This window comes from Erithacus rubecula (genome assembly GCF_903797595.1).
Source record: "Erithacus rubecula genome assembly, chromosome: 23".
NCBI lineage: Eukaryota > Metazoa > Chordata > Aves > Passeriformes > Muscicapidae > Erithacus > Erithacus rubecula.
In genome coordinates, this window is record NC_136675.1 from 53,666 (window position 1) to 75,777 (window position 22,112).

At 46.9% G+C, this 22,112-nt stretch overlaps 1 protein-coding gene and 1 pseudogene across 2 annotated transcripts in view; both read left to right on the forward strand.

The window, feature by feature from the left end:
- LOC306811803 (osteopontin-like) overlaps window positions 1-22,112 on the forward strand; it is a 130,776-nt gene that overhangs the window by 7,413 nt on the left and 101,251 nt on the right. The window lies entirely within an intron of this gene.
- LOC306811648 (EF-hand and coiled-coil domain-containing protein 1-like) lies at window positions 609-13,124 on the forward strand (annotated as a pseudogene). The gene is made up of 3 exons: window positions 609-1,201; window positions 10,884-10,924; window positions 12,628-13,124. The product of its transcript is annotated as an EF-hand and coiled-coil domain-containing protein 1-like (transcript).

Here is a 22,112-nt window from a genome sequence, read left to right on the forward strand (position 1 = left end):
TGCAGGTCTTGGTTTACTGGAAACTGGTATTTAGATGTATTTTCCCCCATGCCTCTGCTTATCTTCATCGTGGTGCTTATTGGGCTCTTATCGTTTGGCTGTTCTCTGGACAGAGCCATCTCCACCCACTATGTCTATTGCTTTGCTAATCCCATCTCTTCAGCTTTTCTTGGCAGTTACAGTGCAGTGATTAAGCAATATTTGTTCCTCCCTCCGCAGCTTTTGGTTTTCAAGATTTTTATTATTTTATTCATGCAAACATTGCTTATTCTACATTAATTGACAACTTTACACGAATTACATTGTATCATATATCACACAGAGAAATCCCAACATATGGGAGCAACTATTTATTAGCCTCAGTTCACTCAAAAGAAACTCAACCCTGTATTAAGCAGCGTTTTAAATGAACTTGAATTCTTTTTCCTCACATATCAGCTGCACTGGTTTGCTCCTTTTTTGTCCTAGAGGGAATATTAGAACTATTTGCTCTTGACAGCATTCCTTGGTTTGCCCCCAGACCCGGCTCCTCACCACGCCGTGCCGGGGCTGTTACCGGAGCCTGTTGGCACCGCCTGGCTTTGGCAGCGTGTTCAGACCTTGGGCGGCGCTCAGGATGCTCGGGCAGCGCCGCGGGCCGGGCGGGCGCGATGGAGCCGCCTGAGGGCTGGGACCCCTACGGGCGGCCGGCCCGGCGCACGCAGCGGCTGCTCGGCGCCCTCGCCCGCCGCTCCGGGCTGGAGCGCGGCGTGGAGAACAAGAGCGTCGTGCTGGCTGCCGGCCTGGAGCAGCAGCTGCAGGAGATCTTCCAGTGCCTGCACTGCGCCGGGCGGGCAGCATCCCCGGCGAGGAATTCCGCACGCTGTGCCGGGTGCCGGGGCCGCAGGAGGCGGCGGAGCCCAAGCGCTGCTGGGGCTGCGGGACGGGCTCTCGGCCGAGCTCACCTTCCGCCACTTCCACGTGCGGCTCCGCAGCCGCTTCAGCACCCGCGCGGGGCCGCGGCTGCGCTGGGCCGGGAGAGCGAGCGCAGCGAGAGCCAGATCCGCCCGCGCAGCCGCCACCGCCGCTGCGCCCGCCCCGCCGAGCCCGTGCGGCGGCCGCCGGGGCCCTGATTCCGAGACTGCTGCCAGGAGATGGCGGCGCTGGAGTGGCCTGAGGAGCGCATCGCCGAGCTGCACGAGGAGAAGGGCAGCCTGCGGAGGTGAGTCCGGGGCGGCTCGGGTGGCCCCGAGCGCTGCAGGAGAGATGCTGCTCCAGGAGTGTCGTGAATGTAGCAGGGCCAAGGCCTTTATTAAACAGCTCTTTATTAATGGGGGGTCACAGGGAGTAGGCCCTACGCCTGCTGCTGCGGCCAGGCAACGCCAGGAGGAGGTCCTGCCAATCCCGACGAACGTAGGGATGGGAGTCTCAGCCTCACGGACACATCCGAGATCTCAATAGTGGCTCATTGGTCTGGGGGTGTCATTCTTCTTAACTGCCCTTTAGATTGCGGTGATTAAACAGTTACAAAGGACATATTGCAGGTGACTTGGCTTGTTAGTTGAGATGATCTGTGAACTTGGGTTCGGTGTTGGTTGACTATTTTTGTGAATCTTTTCTTCAACAACAACTTCCGGTAATGGTGATACTGGGAAACTTCTGGAGATTTACATATAGGGTGTGGCTAACTTGATAGGCAGGCAGCAGCAGGCCGGAAATGAGGTAAGGGAAAGGGCGGAAATGGTAAGGCCGGAAATGAGGTAAGGGAAAGGGCGGAAGGAGGAAGTAACTGGGATAGGGGAAATACAATAAACCAGGGTTTGAATTACATAGGGACTACACATTTAACTGGGGAAAAGAACATAACAACTTGATCAAAGAACCAACAAACGAATGAGTGGATAGAACGATAAGGTAAGCAACAATCTTTTTAACTCTTCTAGCAATGTTGTTTTATGGTTTTCAGCTAAGACTTTTTACCACAATCCCCCCTCTTTCTCTTTGATCGGGTCTTTGACCCTCATCAAATCACAATTTTCGGTTTCTTGGGGGTATAATTTTTGTAGTTCTAGAAATTGGTTTAAGATTTCTTTAGCTGAATCATGTTCTGGGTTTTGGGTTCCGATCATCAAAATTTTAGCTCTCATTTGATCAGTCATATTCCTTATACTGGTTTGTATAGTGGTATTTATAAGCCTAATTAGGCATGGGAGTAGGCATGGTAAAAATAAAAAGCTTATGACTACACTTGCAACTAGAAAGACTACTTTTTTCCACCATTTATTTTTTAGGGACCAGAAGTCATCCCACCAGCTAGTGTCCATTAGAGGGGTCCATTGTTGGTTTCCTACATATGCTATTTTTCGGATTTCTTTAGATATGTTTCGTATTACTTCGCTTTTATCATCAATTTCCAGGCAGCATTCGGATGTATTAAATTTTCCACAAATACCTCCTTCATCAGCCAATAAATAATCTACTGCAAGCCGAATTTGATAGACCACTGCTCGGGTCTGAGTTAACTGTTAGGTAATGTGGTCTAATGCGAGGGCTGTTCGATTAGATATTATTTCTAATACTGCTTGGAGTCTGATGATTCGGTTCAGCATATAAATGGGAGTACGGTATCCCCACGACCCATCCTGTGCCCACGTAGCTGGCCCATATACTTCCATGATGCGTTCAGGTGTCCACACTTGTCCCTTCCATTTTTGAGTACTTCCTAAATTAATCATACTCCTTTTCTTTCGGTTAGCCCTTTTCAAATCATCGTACAAGGGAATTCCTAATTTAGACCCTGAATTTTTGGGAAGTAGGAAGAATGAAGGTTTTATAATCCCAATTGTACAGCTCCCGGCCCAATCTCCTGGAAGATTGGTACATGCAGTGTCTCCACATATCCAGAATAGATACTCGGGTGCTGTCCAAAAGGTTTGGTTGGTTTCGGTGGGACATGACCAATATTTGGATAATTCCTCTAATCCCCAAAAGGGATTTATTTTCTTTCCAGCACATTCATGTAAATCATATCCTTCGTGATAAACACATCCTTTTTCCTTTTGGTGTATTGTCCAATATTTGTTTGGCTCCTTAGGTATCCACCTTATAATTGACTTTTTTATAGTTAGGTACCTTTTGCAGGGCATAGTTCCTACAAATGTTCTATATGGGTTTCCAACTCTTTTAATACATTCTTCTCCAATAGGTTTATATTTTAAATTCCATTGTTCTTTCTTTCGTTTTTGCTTAGGTAATTGAGATGTTTGGTTAGTTTGCTTCCATTTTAGAATTTCCAATGGGCTTAAACTGATCCCTTCCCATGGCCAAATCTCAGACATTTGTGTATTACCGCATACCCAGCAATTGGTTATATTTAATTCTTTACTAATTCTTTCAACTAAATCTATGAATAAATTTTTCCCTAAAGGTATTTCCAATTCATTTTCCTTTTTGGTATTTATTACTAATTGTTTTTCTTTGATCAAATCTATTAATTCTCCTTGATTATTCTCGTGTTCAAAGCAAAACCAGGCTTCCCCTATAGGACATTCTCCGAGCAACCGCTGCCGAAAAGTGGCAGTATTCTTAGCAATCCAATACGTTTTTCCACTTTCTTGACAAGTGGAGATCTGGGAATGATTGAAACAGCTGGGATTCACGTTGGTGTGAATTCTTATTAGGGACTCTTGGGTCTCCCCATCATATATCAGATGATAACACTTGCTGCATTTAACCTCTTCGCTGCTTATCAGGTTATTTGTTAGCAAGGCCAGCAACACTCCTCTCAAGAGTCCGGTATGAACTGCTTTCAGTCTCACCCAGGCTTGCCTCTTGGAGGTGGGGGTCCCCTTAGGTAAGATTTTACTTTCCCAGAGTTCTCTCATCCCCTTTGTATACTAATTTAGGTGTTTTTAGAAAGTGTTCTGTAGGGGAATTGGTCTTTATGGTTTGGCAAACTTCTAATTTGAGGATTTCGACAGAGGATTGAATGATACTTACAATCGGAGAAGGATGTATGATACAACAATTTTGTAACAACAAGAACTTTAGTGAACTACTGGGAACTTAAAAGACTACTGCAGGTATGCAACAACAACGTTATAACAACAACTAGGGTTAACATAAACTGCGTACAGTAACACTTTGCTTTCAAATTGGAACTGTCAGTCTTTTCAGCTGTCTTTTTCTTTTCGCTTAAACTTAAGTTGGAGGTCTGTAGCTCCTTTTGTAATGGTCCATTCAGGTGCCTTTGGCTGAAATACTGTGGAGTCCGATTCACCAGGGGCAAGTGGAATTGGTCCTTTAATTTGTGATATGTGAGTCCAACCTTTTTCTTTTGTTCTTACAGCAGTGTGTGTAGTTAGGAGGACTAGGAAGGGGCCTTCATACCTAGGAGATAGAGATGTGTGACTCAAGGATTTAACAAGAACCCAGTCCCCAGGGTTGATCTGATGAGCATTTGAATCTAAGGGAGAGGTTTGGGGCAGGTATCCTTTTTTCTTTAGTTGCTCTATTGTTCTTCCAATGATTCTTAAATACTCTTGGGTGGCAGCTTCTCCTTCTAGATAGTTTGCAGAGCTAAAAGGGGTAATTAAAAAGGGAAGCCCAAACATCATTTCATAGGGTGAAACTCCTATGTCTGCACGCGGTCTGGTCCTAATGCGTAATAGGGCAAGAGGTAGGCATTTGAGCCAATTCATTTGAGTTTCTTCGATTAATTTTGTTAACACATTTTTCAAAGTTTTATTCATTCTTTCTACTCGGCCGGAACTTTGGGGATGCCATGGAGTATGCAACCTCCATTTCATTCCCAGTGCTTCGATTAGTCGATGTAGTATATGTGACGTAAAATGTGGGCCTCTATCAGAATCGATGTGGTTAATTAATCCATATCTAGGAATAATTTGTTCAAGGATTATTTTTATGACTACTTCTGAGGTTTCTTTAATAGTGGGGAAGGCCTCCACCCAATGGGTAAGATGGTCTACAATAACTAATAAATGTTTATATTTTTGCACTGGGGGCATTTCTGTAAAATCAATTTGAACACTTTGGAATGGTCTCAATGCTAATTCTCTTCCCCCATATTCAATTTTTTGCATAACTTTTTGATTAGCTTTTTGGCAAATTAAACACCCTTTAGTTATTGATTTAGCCAGATTATATATCCCAATACAAAAATTTTCTCTGAGGAAGTGGTCACATAATCCTTGAACACCCCAGTGGGTCAGTTCATGGATTTCTGCCAATACCTTTCTGGCTAGACCTTTGTTTAAAAATTTGCGCCCATCTTTCATTACCCACTCTCCTTGATCTCCTTGATGTATTTCTAACTTTTTTATTATCTTTAACTCTTCTTCACTAAAAATGGGCTTTGTAATTTCTGATTTCTCTGGTGTCTCATTTAATTTAAAGACTTCTATAGGCCCTTCGGAACTTAATGAGACTTCTTTGGCTATTTTGTCAGCATACCGATTTCCTCTTTCTTCTAAGGTATTTCCCTTTTGGTGCCCTCTTATGTGCACAACTGCAATTCCTGTTGGTTTGAGCAAGGATTCTAATACGGATTTTATTAAGGTTTTATGTACCAAATCTTTCCCCTTTGGGTTTAAATACCCGCGTTCTGCCCAGATTTTTCCAAATGTGTGGACTATTCCAAATGCATATTTTGAATCAGTGTAAATGGTTCCTGGTTTTCCTTCTAATGAGTCTAGACCTCTTTTTAACGCATAGATCTCACAACATTGTGCAGACCAATTGGATGGTAGCTTCCCCTTTTCTATCACTTCTAGCTCTTTTCCTTCTGCTCTTTTTACTACTGCATACCCAGATACCCTTTTCCCATCTACTACTCTAGATGAACCATCGGTAAACAATACTTCTCCATATGGCAACGGTGTACTTTGTAGATCTTCCCTTACTTTGGTTTGGAAATTTATAAGCTCCAGACAATTGTGCTCTAGCTCTGGCAAGGGTTGCCCTGAGAGAAATTGAGCCGGATTAATACTTTTAGAGGTGGCCAATTCTAAATTACTTGCATTCATTAATATAATTTCATATTTTAGTATTCTGGCTTCTGTTAGCCATTGCTGGGCCCCTTGACTGAGGATAGTCTTAATATCATGTGGAGTATATACTTTAAGTTTTCCCTGCAATGTCAGTTTTTGTGCGTCCTCTATCAAAATTACTGCAGCCGCAATTGCTTGGAGACATAGTGGCCATCCTTTTGCTACTGGATCTAATAATTTAGAGAGGTAAACTATTGGCTTTCGACAACCCCCCCATTCCTGAGTTAGTACACCGTAACCTACTCCCCCTTCAGTGCTCGTGAATAGTTCAAACTCCTTTGTGAGATCTGGTAAACTTAAGACTGGGGCCGAAGATAATTTCTCTTTTAATTCTTCTAATTGTTTTTCGTCTTGTGCAGTCCAATTTATGGGTTCAGGGTTTACTAATTTTTCATAAAGAAATTTTACACTTTGAGTATATTTGTCTAACCATAATTTACAGTATCCAAACAAGCCTAAAAGTTTTCGAATGTCATGTTTAGTTTTTGGGGTCGAAATGGCTAGTATGCCCGAAATTCTTTCGGGGCTTAACTTTTTGTATCCATTTCCAATTATATGACCAAGGTATGTCACTTCTGGTTCAACGAACTGCAATTTGTTCCGGGATACTTTTAGACCCTTTTCTCCCAGAAAGTTAAGGAGTTTTATACTAGTTGTTCTAACTAGCTGTTGTTCTTTTCCAGATATTAACAAATCATCTACATATTGGAGGATTCGTGTCTCATTTTCAGGGGTGAACTGGTCTAATAGTTCTTCTAGAGCCTGTCCGAAAAGATTGGGGGACTCAGTAAATCCTTGAGGTAGACAGGTCCACCTTAATTGTTGTTTTCTCTTCCCTCCTGGGTACTCCCACTTGAATGCAAACCAGTCACGGCATTCTTCTGCTAGCGGGCACGCCCAAAAGGCATCTTTTAAATCTATGGTGGTGAACCATGCATGTTCCCTGGGAATTTTACTCAACAGAGTGTAAGGGTTAGACACCACAGGATGTCTAGCGATGATTTTTTTATTAATTTCTCTCAAATCCTGGACTAATCTATATTTTCCCTCTGCCTTTTTGACTGCTAAAATTGGGGTGTTATGGGGGGACATGCATGGTTCTAACACACCTTCCGCCAGAAGGTGGTCTATAATTGGGGCTAGTCCTTCTCTACCCTTTTCTGATATTGGGTACTGTTTTACCTTGACTGGGGTAGTTCCTTCTTGCATTTGCACTTTTATTGGCGTGATGTCTAAAAAGCCAGTTTTCCCTTCTTCTGCCCATACTTGGGGATTGATTTCACTTATATCTCTTTCGGTCAATTTCATAATACGCACAACCATCCTCCCATTTTCTGGAATAACTGCTATTCCTAACTTAACTTGTAAATCTCTCCCTAACAAATTCTTTTCTAAATGTGGTAAATAAATCATCTCTGCCACACACTGTTTAAAGTTTCCTTTTAACTCTACTCCTTCAATTATTGGTGCTTTGAAGGGTGTCCCTTCAGCTCCTATTACTTTGCACGTTCGATTACTAATATGGACTCCTACTGGAAGATCTTTCAAACTGGACCGATCAGCTCCCGTGTCAACTAAGAACTCAAAACTTAAATTCTGGGGACCAACATTGAGGTTTATCAAGGGCTCATCTAGATGTTTCATTGGGTCCCCTAAAGGGAAGAGCCCCTGACACCCCTAATCTTCCCCTCTCAGAATCTTTTCTAAATTTTCCTGTTCTTTTTCAATTGCTTCATCAATGGCAATCTTTTTACAGTACCTTTTGAGATGACCCACTTCACCACAGTAATAACATGTGCCCTGCAATTTTCCGACCTTCTGCCAAGGGTTGGCATTAGAACCTCCTGCGCCTGGCGCAATCTTAGGTTCTCCTTCTCTAGATCCACATGGCTTCTCTAGCTTATTTCCAGTTGCATTTATACATTCTCTAGCTATCGCTACCATCACTCAGGCGTTCGATTTCGCTTTCTCCTCTTCCCTTCTCAGATACACCCTTAGAGCCTCTTTAAGTAGTTCATTTATCCCTTTTTCCTGCCAGTCTTCCATCTTTTCTAATTTCCTTCGGATGTCAGGCCAAGATTTGGTGACAAAATATACTCTTAATACTGCTTGGCCATCCGGACTATCAGGATCTATACTAGAGTACAGCTGAAAGTTCTTCCTTAACCGATTTAACCACGCGGATGGGGTTTCATCTTTTTCTTGTACTGCTCCAAAGGCCAATTTGGTGTTACTTTGGCGAGGAACAGACTCTCTTATTCCCCTAACTATTAAAGCTCGATAGTCAATCATATTCCGCCTCCCCTCTTCTTGGTTTGGGTTCCATCCCGGGTCTGTGAGAGGTAGTTTATAGTCACCCGGTGGTCCTTGCCGGTTTTCCCTCTCCCATATGCGTAGGCCGGCTTCTCTAATCATCCTAACTTCCTCTAGGTTGAATAGTATATTTATAACTGAATTCATTTCTCTCCAAGTATAAATGCTAGGTCCTAAGAACTGATCTACCTGTTCTGCAATGCCTACGGGATCTTCCACTAAATTCCCAATTTCTTTTTTAAATCCTCTCACTTCTGAGGCCATCAACGGTGCGTCTACAAACCCAAGTCTGCCCTCTATTCCTCCCATAGGGACTTCCCTGAGTGGAAACATCCTTTCTGCTTTTGCTGCCCTTGACCTCGTATTATAATATGGTCCCTCTGCTTGTGCCGGTACAGGGTTTTGTTGATTACTGGAGGAAGAGCTACTGTTGGATGGAGATAGACTCAGTTCCCAATTGGAAGGAGGTGAAGGGACACCTATTGGTGGAGGGGCCTGAACCAAGGCAGGAGGAATTGGGGTTTGTGGAGATACTAGGGGTGAAGGCAGGTTGGGAAGTGGGCCCATAGGTAAAAAAAGCTGATTTGGAATAGGGGTACTAAGGGAAGGTGGTGACAGGGGAGTTATGCTAGATGCTTGAGGAGGAGGAGGAGAATTGACAAGTGGAACAGAAGAAGGAAAGTAAGTGGGGGTGTTGGTGGGTGGAGAGGAGGTAGGAGGAGAATTGACAGATGGAGCAGAAGGAAGGTTATTGGAAGCATTGGTGGGTAGAGAAACAGCAGGGGGTTCGAAGGAAGTAATGGACAGAAGAGGAGGTTGAAGGGGAGTGACGGTCGGAGGAGGAGGAAGTGGGTAATCGGGGTTATTGACAGGCGGGGGAAGAGGGGGAAGATAATCAAGGGGGTCCCATTTACTTTTATTTTTCTCTTCCTCGTTCCTTTGTCCCTTTTTCTCTACTACTTGACATATCTTTATTGGTTCTTCTTTTGCTCTACTCCCTCTCCAACAAGCTGCGTATTCAAGTTGTTCCACATTTGATCCTCCCCAAGTCTTTAAATATTGATTCAGCATTGTACACATCCATGGATCTTGGGTACCGAACCATGGCCATGCTCCTGGTAAATCTAACTTTGGCCATACTTCAACACAATAATGGATCATTTTTATTTTATCTAACTTTTTAGTAGCTTCACAAGTATCCCACTTATTTAACATTATCGCCAAAGGGCTATCAGGAGGGATGTTCTTTACATTTTTGTTCTCTTGCGCTCTACTCTTTTGACTCATACAAGACCCCATAGTGATTTTTCAAACGGGCCTAACAGAAACTCACTGTGCCTCTACTCGAAAGGAAACAACTGACAGGCAACTAAAGACACACTCAACAAAAAATCTGGCCCTTTCTAACTTATCGTATAATTTCTTTCTTTAAAAAAAATATACGGTGCCCCTACTTCAAAACAAATTTAATGACGGGCAACTAAAACAGGGCAAAGGAAAGAGCTGGTCACTACTGGGGTTTACCTATATCCCCCTCCCTATGCTCCTTCCTGGCCCACAGTTAAACTGAGATAGAGCCGGTCTCTAACGGGGCCCCGGTCGCCCCCTCCCTCTACTCTTCTCAGTTCCACCGGTGGGAGTCAGGTAAGGTCCCAGCGGGGCCCGGATACCCCTTCCTAAACCCTCGTCCCTGGGGGGGCTCGGTCCCAGCGGGGCGCCGGCTGCCCCTTCCTGCATCCCCCCTTCTTTGAAAATAAACACAGTGGTGGGTCCTAGTGAGGTTCTCTCCTCTTTCCCAACCAACAGAAACCTGGGTCCTAGCGAAGGTTCTCCTTCTTCCCCAAGCAAGAGAAAGCTGGGTCCTAGCGAATGTTGTCCTTCTTCCCCAAGCAAGAGAAAGCTGGGTCCTAGCGAAGGTTCTCCTTCTTCCCCAAGCAAGAGAAAGCTGGGTCCTAGCGAAGGTTCCCCTCCTTCCCCAACCAACAGAAAGCTGGGTCCTAGCGAAAGTTCCCCTCCTTCCCCAACCGACAGAAAGCTGGGTCCTAGCGAAGGTTCTCCTTCTTCCCCAAGCTTGGGCCTAGGCCCCAAGGAGGCGCCTCTTTCATGCTCTAGGCCTTGGTAGGCCTCACTCGCTTCCCCCTTTTCCCGGCTGGCCCCCTCGCGGGAGTCTGGAACCGCGGTACTCAGGGGTCCACACTTGCTTCAGGGGTCTGAGCTGCCAGCCCCCGTCTCATCCACACCACACTCGCTCGCCTCCCGTGCCCGCCACCGGTCTACTTACCGGCGCTCCAGGCGTTGTCCTGGTCCCGTGCAGCTCCGGGTCCGGGGTGGCCAGTTGTCCCAGAGGTCCTCTTCGGGGTGGCGCCTCCCCCTCCGACGTCCTCTTCTGGGCGTGGCCTATCCCAGACAAGCCCCCAAATTGTCGTGAATGTAGCAGGGCCAAGGCCTTTATTAAACAGCTCTTTATTAATGGGGGGTCACAGGGAGTAGGCCCTACGCCTACTGCTGCTGCTGCTGCTGCAGCCAGGCAACGCCAGGAGGAGGTCCTGCCAATCCCGACGAACGTAGGGATGGGAGTCTCAGCCTCACGGACATATCCGAGATCACAATAGTGGCTCATTGGTCTGGGGGTGTCATTCTTCTTAACTGCCCTTTAGATTGCGGTGATTAAACAGTTACAAAGGACATATTGCAGGTGACTTGGCTTGTTAGTTGAGATGATCTGTGAACTTGGGTTCGGTGTTGGTTGACTATTTTTGTGAATCTTTTCTTCAACAACAACTTCCGGTAATGGTGGTACTGGGAAACTTCTGAAGATTTACATATAGGGTGTGGCTAACTTGATAGGCAGGCAGCAGCAGGCCGGAAATGAGGTAAGGGAAAGGGCGGAAGGAGGAAGTAACTGGGATAGGGGAAATACAATAAACCAGGGTTTGAATTACATAGGGACTACACATTTAACTGGGGAAAAGAACATAACAACTTGATCAAAGAACCAACAAACGAATGAGTGGATAGAATGATAAGGTAAGCAACAATCTTTTTAACTCTTCTAGCAATGTTGTTTTATGGTTTTCAGCTAAGACTTTTTACCACAAGGAGTGTCAGTGTTTCTGACCCCTCCGCCTCCTGACTGAGACCCAAGTTGCTCGTTCATGCTCGGCATTAACTTTTCAGCAAAGTTTACTTGCAAAGGGAGGCTTTTAGGAGAAATGTATGGCGCTGGTGTGCCATTAAATCTGTTTGTGATGAGCACTGTTCAGAGTGTGGGGGAGTTCAGCTTAACAAAGCCACGGGTACAAACAATGCTGCTGCTGCTGCTTCTCCTGCACGTGCAGCCGCAATGTGCTGATACCAGGTGCTGGATATGCACCACTGTCGGGTTTTTCCTGAAGTAACAAAGAACTTCTGGATTCTTATCTGCACAAGAACATGCGGTGCCTCAGTCCTAAGTGCCTCAGAAATATTAGAAGTATGTTTTCTTCGGACTGTGGTCACAAGGGTTCAGAGTTGGAGCCAGTTCTGTGGGCAGGCTGATGAATGGTCTGGGGCTCCTCTGCAGAGCCCCATTAATTCTGGGGCTGGTTTCTGCTGGTTCTGCTGTGCTGGCTCCAGCAAAACACATCCACACTTAGCAGCAGTGAAATTACTCTGGCATGAAATAGTGTGGAACAGGCAGGGCAGTGAAGGGCAGCATGGACCAATTGTTCTGGCAGGTGTGACGAGTCTGATTTGGTTCTAACACAGCACTCCCAGATCTCTGCTCCACCTGTGACACTTGCAGTAGAGGACTGTTCCTCTTCACAATGTCCAGCAAGGCAGGTCCAAGACACTTTGACCATTTTCATTTTAAAAACGGAAAGGAAATCAGCAGCAAACATGAAGCCACCAGTCAGAGGTCCCAGGAAGAATCAAAACAACAAAGAGGAGAGCTCCAGAACACCCCCAGGTGCTCTGAACAGAACTTCATTGGAAATATCTTTTTCAGCCCTCTGCTTGATTCCTGAGAACAGCCCATAATAATGACATTAAAGCTATGCAGGAACTTGTGCAATAACGTAGAATGAGTAGGTTGAAAATTAAATGTATAGCTAGGTGTTGAAAACTACTTACCAGAGATTGTTTCCTTGTCTCAATATTTGGCAAAGGTCAAGTAGCTTTAGTTGCTGATCAACTAGGTGTGATTTTAAAAAAGCCCAACTAAGCACCATCCACCCACTTTCAATGTTAATGAAAACACATCAATTTCTCCCTGCTTTGTGCTCAGGTGGGACTGAGAAGAGCCATGCCAGCCATAAAGAAGAAGGATCCTGCTCCATAGGGAGTAAGAGACCATTAAGACAGAAGCACTCCCAGACCAAGTGCCTCCAAAGTGTCCTGAAGGAAATGGAGCTCGTGCACAGCTCCAGGGATGGGCAGATTGAAGAGGCCATCAGGTTCAGTCAGGAGCTGGAGAAGGAGCTGAAGAGCTCTCAGGAAGCTCTGGTCAGCCTGGAGGATTGCAACCGTAACCTGAGGAGGGAGCAGGCAGGGATGAGAGGGAAGGTGGAAGAGGCCAGACACGCTGTCCTGAACAGTCTTGGCAAAGTGAAGGAGCTGGAAGTGAGAGCTAACGAGGTGCCACATCTGCAAGGATACATTCAGCAGCTGGAATCACAAGTGCAGCACTACAGGTGCTACAGTCAGAGTCTGTCCAAAAGTGCCTGTGAAATCACAGTGCTGGGACACAAGGGAGTTTTAGAATCTCTGCTTGTGGCTTATTGAATGTCTCCAAAACACCTTGTAAAATGTAGCCAGAGGGAAATGAGAAGCTGCTTGTGCATTTCCTTGGCTGGGGTCTGTAGGAGATCTGGGAGCCTTCCAGGCCAAAGTAAGGGTGCAGATCTACAGAGAGCTGAAGTTACCCCTCTGTTGGGGGCTGAGTGTTTTTCTATTACTGTGTCAATTTAGAGAATTTTTCCCATTATCATGCCAATGGAGCTGGCCGGATTACAGCCAGGACCTTTAATGACTCTAGACAAAAGGGGTAGGTGGGAGCGGCTTTTGAAGGGGGACTCGTGTTTCCGAGAGCTTGGAGGAGGACGCCCCATCTCCAGCCCCTGCTGTGGAACACAGGAGAGCCAGACGGTCTGTGATCACCTGCCCTGCATCTGCCCCGTTCCAGCCTCCTGCCTCTGCGGACACAGCTGATCACCCGGACACAAACGGTGAGCGAGGAGCCGCCCGCTCCAGCCCGTTCCCACCTGAGACCGGCGTGGCTGCCGCCCCTCGCGCCTTCGCTCCCACCTGCCCTCGGCAGCTCCGGGCTTTGCTCTGTCTGCAGCACCGGGACTGAGCGCAGAGAGAGTGTGTCTGCAGCTAAAGAAGGGACTGGAACCCAGTTATCTATTCTGTTTTGTTGGTAATTTTAACAACTGCTGTTGTTTCTGCTTGTACGGTTTGATATATTAGTAAAAGAGCTGTTATTCCTACCCCCTTATCTCTGCCTCAGAGTCCTTGATTCAAACCATTATAATACTTGGGGGGAATGGAATTATAAGTCTCTATTTCAAAGGAAAACTTCTGCCTTTTTCGGCAGACACCTGTCCTTCAAACTGTGACAGCATCCTGCCCATTGGCTCTTCTTGTGCACCTTGGAGAGAACAAGGTAGGCGTTTCTGGCAGCTGGGCATTAGCAGTGTTTAAAACGGGGCCATGTTATGGAGCAAGCCCAGCTGAGCTAGTCTGAGAAGAGCCCAGTGCTCCTTGCTCCTCCCTGCTGACACCAGATCGTTTGTGTGGTTTTGGCATGACCTGGGCTCTGTCAGGGGTTGCTGTGTGGACATGAGACAGCAGCTCCTGTCCCGCTGGGTCCCAGCAGTGCCTCGCAGGAGTGCCTGCACACACATCAGGATGCTGGCCAAGAGAGGTCCTGGAAACTGAGGCAGCTGATTTGAAGCATTTCCAGGTGCTTTGAGGTCACGGCCAATAGTTTTCCCTCAGGATACAGCAGTTCTGAGGGTTCTCCCCAGAGCTGCCTGATGCTGCCCACTCTTTGTGGCACCAGTTGCTTTCCTGTGGAATGTCCTGCCTCCCCCAAGAGTAAAGAGGCAGCTGGAGAAAGAGCTTGCCAGGCCACTCTTGATCCTTTCCCAGCAGTCCTGGTCAAGTGCAGAATTCCAAGCTGAGTGGGACTGTGCAAATGTGACAAGCGTGCACAGGAAGGGTTGGTGGGAAGGATGATCCAGGAACCATAGGCCTGGCAGCCTGAGCTTGCTACCAGGAAAGGCCTTGGAGCAGATCCTCCTGAGTGCCATCCCAGGGCACCTGCAGGGAACCAGGGGCTCTGCTGGAGGCTGGGAAAGCTCTGCGGAGGGATGGGGACACCTGGGGGTCCTGGCGGGCTGTTGAGGGCTTCTGTGTGGCTGTTTAGGGGGTTGGTGTTGGTGGGCATCTTGGGGAAGGAGTTGTCTGGAAGGTGAGAGGTCTAGGCTGGAACTGGAGTCAGCTTGAAGGCAGCATCTGTAGTTTGGCACAGCTTTGGTTATGGAGGGCAGAAGGAATAGCTGTCATTTTTCCTGTTAGTGGTTGTGATTCTCCCTCAGGGAAGAAGAGGGGAGAGCTGTACTTTATGATCCACTTAGATATCTGTACCAGGAGGAGGAGGATTAGCCATTTTGTAATCTACTCATTTGGGCTGATTGTGTAACACTGAGTGGACTTGCATTCCTTGCAAGCTTTCATTCCTTCATAGAATTAGGATATTATCATCTCTTCATTGAAAACCATTTGCAAACCAAAGCATGGCCTTTTTTTGCCTCTGTGTAGTGTTGTTTTGTAAAGTGACTCTTAAGGGATGATATTAAGGCAAATGAGTTGCTGCTGGAATGTAAGCCTGAGGCTATTGCTTCCACAATCTTAGAATTTATTTCCAAAACACTTTAACAACTGATCCTGTAGTTGCTGAAAATGCTTCTTGCCACCCTGTTAATTGACATATTAGTACCTGAAAATATTTAAATCTTGCCATTCTGGGCATTTCAGTAAAATTCACGTGGCATCTCTGGAAGGGATGTAGAGCCCAAGGCCTTCCTCCCCTGGCAAGTTCCTTTGTAACTCTGTTACTGGTTTGAGCACAAATCAACCAAACCTCAATAGCTTGCTTTGCCAGAGTAAAAAGACCCACAGCAGCATACATTTTGAGGAAGGCTCCTGCCAATCCTGGGGAGCCCCAATGACTCCCTTCATGAAGGTGTTTTAGCAATTGCAAGGCCAGAGCTTTTGGTATCCACTGCCTCCCATCCCTTGTCAACCAATTATTTCCTCTTTATCCCTTGCAAACCAATTATTTCCTCTTTCCTCTGCCTCGCTCTTTTTAATTACCTCAAGTTCCTCTGGTGGAAAAGACAGTTTCTCTGGCAGCAGTGCAGTTACTGGGAGGAAAGGGAGGATCTTAGAGTTTTCTGGCAACAGTGGAGCTTTCCGAGCTTCTTCATCCGCCGGTCAGTTTCCTGTTGCCTCCTGTGAGCACCTGTCTGGTGCCCCTTAATGTGGATTATTGCCGCCTTTTTTGGTAAATTCACCACTTCCAATGGGCAAGAGATTAAGTTCTTGTCAGCTAAGGTGTCTCCCCTGCAGGTGAATAAACTTCTATCTTCCCATAGCTTCCCAAATGCATGTATCACCTCATATGCATATTTGGAATCAGTAAAACATTCACTGTCTAGTCCCGGTGTAATTCACAGGCTCTCACAAGCGCATTGAGCTCCGCTGAGCTGACCAGGTGGGTGTTACTGTATATGGGGTTACAGAGCAGCGAATGGACACAGTAACATGGCACTCTCTTGCAGAAGAGAGCAAAGAACAGCAATTTACTGAGAGGAGCCATTTCCTTAAATAAGGCACTTTATGAAAACCAAAATACTGACAGACCATTGTCAGAGAAGGAGACACCTCTTTTCCGAGGCTTCTCACTGATCCAGCGGGTGTTTACCTTTGTTAAAATTCTTTTTCTCATGTTTATGTTAAAGAAAGTGCCTCTGGACTGGGAAAAATCCTGGCCGGGGTTGGGAATGCCAGATAGGAAAAATCCTTTAAGATTCTTCCTGAGCCTGTGACAGGCCACAGGTGAGGTGTAACCTTTCCCATTCCTTTAATTGCTTCCCATTCTTGGCAGAGTATCCTGTAAATCCTTTCCCTTCTACCACCCTTGAAGACCCATCAATGACATCTGAATACAGTCATGAGCTTCTTCCTCCCTCCTCCCACCTCTTCAGGGCCCTTCAAAGAGGAGGTTATATTGAAATAGTTGAAATTCCTTTTCTGCATCTGGGAGAGCTAAGTCTGGGGCAATAAAAAATGTGTCTTTTGATTTTCTAAAGCTTTGCACTCCTTCTGGTTTAACTTCATTAACCAAAGAACTATCTTTGACAAAGAAGTAAAAAAGAGGAATTATCCTGAGCAGGCTCAGGGCACTCGGGTACTGAGCAGTCCTGCTGGGGCCCCTCTCTGGGAGACCTGGGAGGGGCTGCAAGGGGTGCCCAGGGTGAGGAAAGGGCAGAGGAGTAGAGCAGAGCTCCAGGGTGTCCTGACAGGGCCTGACTGTGTCCCCTGGGGCTGGGGCAGCTGTCACGGGGCAGGGAGGTTCGGGGCTGGCAGTGGCTGCTCAGGGCTGGCTTGGGCCCGGGTCCCTGGAAGGAGCCACTGCCCAAGCAGCTGCGCTGCCCCCGGGCTCTCCTCCCGGCCTTCTGGGCTTTGTTGGGTGGCACAGCCTGTGCCAGGGGGGCCAAGGTGCCCCAGCTCTGGGGGAACAGAGAACGTCCTGGCTGTATCCAGCCAGCTGTCAGCTCTGCAGTGGAACACAGCACGGGCTCACACTCCCTGCTGATGACAGAAATATGCACAGTGAAATAGGAACACATTCTCTGAATCCACTTTGATGAATCCCAAGGATTCTCAGGCCACAGAATGCGCACAAGCTGTGCATGATGGGTGCAGCATTGACACTGTTCACTGTGCCACTGTGCCATGGCCTGTCTCCATATCTCTCTCCCCTCAGAGGTCCTACCAAACACCTCAGGGACACCTGCACCTGTCATTTCACATCTCCATGCCCATGCCTGATGTCCCTGTCACAGCTGTGTTGCCACCTTGTTGCTGCGCACATGCTGCCACCACCAAAACAAAACCCTCTCCTCCTGAAGGCACTGGCCTTGTCTCTGCCCGGACTGAAGGTGGGTCCCTCCTGCCAGGGCAGGCCCTGGCCCAGCCCTTCTGTGCCAATAAAGAAATGGAGCTGTCACCCCAGTGTCTGGGTGGTGGCACCAGCACAGCCCACGTGGCACCAGCACTGGCTGAGCTCCATGGCCAGGAGCAGCCATGGATGCCCTCGGTGCAGGCAGGCAGGAGCCAGGCAGGGGCTGCTGTGACCAGCGGTGAGGCCTCAAGGGGCAGGGGGAGTCCATGCTGAGCATCCCTGGGCTCAGGGCAGGACCTGGACAAAGTGGAGGGCTGGACAATCAACCACCCTGTGAAGTTCAACAAGGGAAAATTCCAGATTGTGCACCTGAGATGGGGCAGCCATGGATGTATGAGCAGGCTGGAGAATGAGATGCTAGAGAGCAGCACTGTGCAAAGGAACCTGGGAATCATGGTGGATGGAAATTGCATATAGTCAGCAGTGCCCTGGCAGCCAGGGGACACATCTCCATCCTGAGGGGCACCAGGCCCAGCATGGCCAGTCAGGCCAGGGAGGGATTGCCACTCTCTGCTCTGCTCTGGGGTGGCCTCACCTCAAATATTGTCTCCAGTTTTGGGCACTGCAGTGTAAAATTGTTCAAGAGAGGGCAGTGAAGATGGTGAAGGGCCTAAGGGGAAGCTGTGTGAAGAGCAGCAGAGAACTCTTTGTCTCTTTTGCCCGGTGGAGACTGATGAGAGACCTCATCGGCGTCTGCGACTTCCTCATGATGGGAAGAGGAGAGGCAGGAATTGATCTCTTTCCCTTGTCCCCACTGATAGGGAATGGTCTGAAGTTGTGTCAGGGGAGATTTAGGCTGGATATTAGAGAAAGGTTTTTATCCAGAGGACAGCTGGGCACTGCTACAGGCATCCCAAGGCAGCACCGCATTTGACAGAACTCCAGATGCATTTGGACAATACTCTCAAGCACATGGGGTGACTCCGGAGGGTATCAGGAGTGCTGGGTGCAGAGCCAGGAGCTGGACTTGATGAGCACTGTGGGGCCATTCGTATTCAGCATAATCTGTGATTCACTGATTCTCTTTGACACTGTAGAATATCTGGGCATGGATCCCTTCAAAAGAGATATCGTGGAAAAGAGTGGAGCAATCAAGACCATTTCCAAGGACACAGCCTGACCAGCAGTGTCAGCAGGCAGTACAAAAATGTTACTAAGCACTTGCACTTTGATGAAGGAAAACATTTACAATCAGGGCACCTCCGCTCCCCATGCGAGTGATGTTACAGGATGAGCAAATTTTCCTCCATTTAGTGTTAAACAAAGCCAAGCTCATGAAGGTTTGGCTTTGGCCTTGAGACTTTGCTCTGTGTGTGAGCCCTGTTCTGGATTGATTGCCAATCAGTCTTGGAGTCACCTTTGGCAGTTCTGGGCTCAAAGGGACAGCTGAGGCTGCACTGCACGTGACTGGGGTGCAGGGCTCCATCATCAAAGGGCTTTGACACATTTAAAGTACTATATTTTTAGCAGAAGGTTGTGTTTATGAACGTCATTCCCCTTTTTTAAAATTTGTTTTAAAAATACTTCTCTTCCAATAATTTTCCCAGTTACTTGATACAGTGAATTCTGGCATAAATATCCCATGGCTGAATTAGGAAATTGTAAGTACTATAAAATGAAATTATTTTTACACTCTTCTCTCCTTCACACACTGATCAAACCTATGTTGGTTTGATGTGACCAACAGAAGTGTTTGGCCTTGCTTTTAATTCAAACAAGGAGCAGAGCTGAAACCTGTTGGAAAGAGTCTCTTCACTTCTCTCACTTCTCTCAAACTGCCAGGGTTCTTATTTTCCAGATCTGGGCACGAATATAAAAACAGATCAGCTACAAATACTCCTGGTAAAGTAACTGATAGAAATTAGGGATTTGGTCTGTTTGCTCACTAACCCCTGAGGTCCTCAGAGCTGCAGCTCCCTGCTCTCTTTGCAGACAGAGGCTGGCTATGGATGACAGTCATGTGTCTGGCCTGGTGCACACCAGGTCCACACATGGGCTAAGGGATCATCCTTGCACACCCCAGCCTAGAAGAACCCAGTTCATTGATGAATCTGACACAATTTTATTGCATGGCAGCAAAAATAAGGCAAAATAAATGTTAGAATTGGTTCCATTCCAAGCACTTTAAATTTTGTTGCATGTAATGGAGATAGGAACTACAAGCTTCCTGTTCATGCACAAACTGCTGTCTGAGAGCACACAGTCCACAAAGTCACAGGGGTTTGCAGAGCTGCGTCTGAGGTGACTTGAAAAAGAAAAAAAAATCTTTACGTGCAACACCTGGCTTTGAAATCTTACAATACAAAGCTGATTCCTGCCTCAATCAAATAACAAAGTCAAAAATGTGACCCAACGAAACAGGTAAACAAAACAAACCACCAAGGAAAAATCAAAACTAATGCAAAGGACCCCAAAAATCCAGAAAAATATAAAATCAGGTGAAGGAGGGAGCGATCAAACATTAACAAATGGGCAGAGAAACTACAGAAAGGACAGGTAACTACAAATGACAGGTAATCAGTGGTGATGGCACCAAACTAGCCAGGGCATGCGAGATACAAGTCTCACCCTGGCACGGCTCACTGCAGCCTGGGCTAGCACGCTGGAGACACACCGGCACAGCACCAGGAGTGGGGAACTGCCCCAGAGCAGCATTTCCTGGAGGCAGAACCTTAGAGCCAATTGCTCCACGCCGTGCTCGGCATCTGGGCTCAGGTAAAGAGGAGAGGGAGGCTCTCGGAAGCTGAGATCCCAAGACATTTCTTAGGACTGGAGGCTTCAGTAACAAACAGCATTTCTATGCGCAGCATGAAACACAGGGGCAAAGCAGGGCGTGCGCACAAACACTTCAGCACTGAGAGATCCTTAGGGCGGAGCGGAGGGCAGGGTCTCACAGAGCTGAATCAATGAGGGCAGCAAGGGGAGGAGAAAGGGTCACATGGGCCAATGGGGCGTTGAGGAACAGGGGATTTCCAAGGGGGTGGAGCAACAAGGGATTGGCTCAGGGTGGGACTGACAAGGAAGCTGCTGGAACAAGGGGCGGGGTTACAATGATGGAGAGGCAGCAACTGGGACAAGGGGCGGGCAATGCCAACCGGGAAGTTTCAGGGGCGGATACAACCTGGGGACAAAGCGACCTGGGAAAACACAGGGGTGCACAGGAACAAACTGTTATAACAAGAAACTGGATAAAATAAACACGCGCCACCAAATCACCCTTCTGAAAAAAAAAAGAAACAGAAAATCAATTGTGATGATTGCGAAATGGGACTCTGCATCTTTAGCTTTAATATATCCATTGTGTGTAAGTTCTGTTCGCCTTGTTAAGTCACATCATCGGGCAAGGGGGTTTTTCTGTCCAAAGGAAATACTGCAGTGCAAGAGGAGACCAGCTTAGAAAATATTAAGAGCTGAAAAGAAAGTACTTGTTTTTAATATGTGCTACAGTTGGTTGCTGTTTGTTCATGGGTTTTTTGTCTGTCTTTGAAAGCAACCCCTTAGATGTTAATGCATGCAACAAGTCCTTTTGAAAGGGCTGTCTTGGCAAAAAACCTGCCAATTTTGTGATGCAAGACACAAACAGCTTCCCCTGGGCTACAGCTGGAAGGTTTGAAAATGTGTTCCAGGAACTCGTGATGCGACAGAGTCTGATTAACACCACTTAATGTCATGCAGTGCAAGATGTAAGTTATCCAACAAAATACTCTGAGTGTTTCTATGCCAAGCTGCAGGAAAGGGCTGTGCATTGCAATGACAGGAAACAGACACAGAGTGCACGATGGACAGCTTTCCCAGCCAAAGCAGAGCAGGAGCACTGGGAGCAGAAAGGGACACGCCGAGGAACCCCAGCAGCTCGTTGCTGAGAGCCCATTTCATGCAAGGACTGGCACTCAAAACATTAAATAAATTAAAAGGAAAGGGTGAGGGGAGGTGGCATTGAGGTGGCCTCAAAGGTTCAACTCTGCTTTTGTCACCAACATTCTCATAGTTGCTGTGTTTGTTTTCCTAGAGGATTTGTAGTCACCAGAGCTTCAGTCCCTTTGATCAAATCAGTCTTAAGAGCAGCTCGGGGCTGGGTCAGTAATTTTGATGTGAACACTCACTGGGGTCCAGCCAACAGAAGAACATTAGTTGCAGGCCACCCATACAGCTTTTCATATTAATGGGCACAAAGCCTTTCTTTTTGCAAACGGAGGGATGTTGGGGGCATTTTTGCACCATCATGTCGAGGTACAAGGCTCTGGATCTACACAGCACTGTGGTGAAGAGGGGACAGGTGGGGACAATCCAGGCTGTTAGCAGTGCCCCCACCCCCTCATTAGGGACATCACAATTGCTTTTAGAGCTCCTAAACCAGCTGGTGAAAAACTCTTCTTCTTTCCTTGCTCTCTGCACACTGACAGGCAAGTTGAACAGAAAATCTACCCCTTTCTCCATTATCTCTGAGGATCAAAGGAAAGCCCAAAAAACCCCAAGTGAAATGGAAAATTATTTTGTGCGCAGGCTGATTTTTAGAG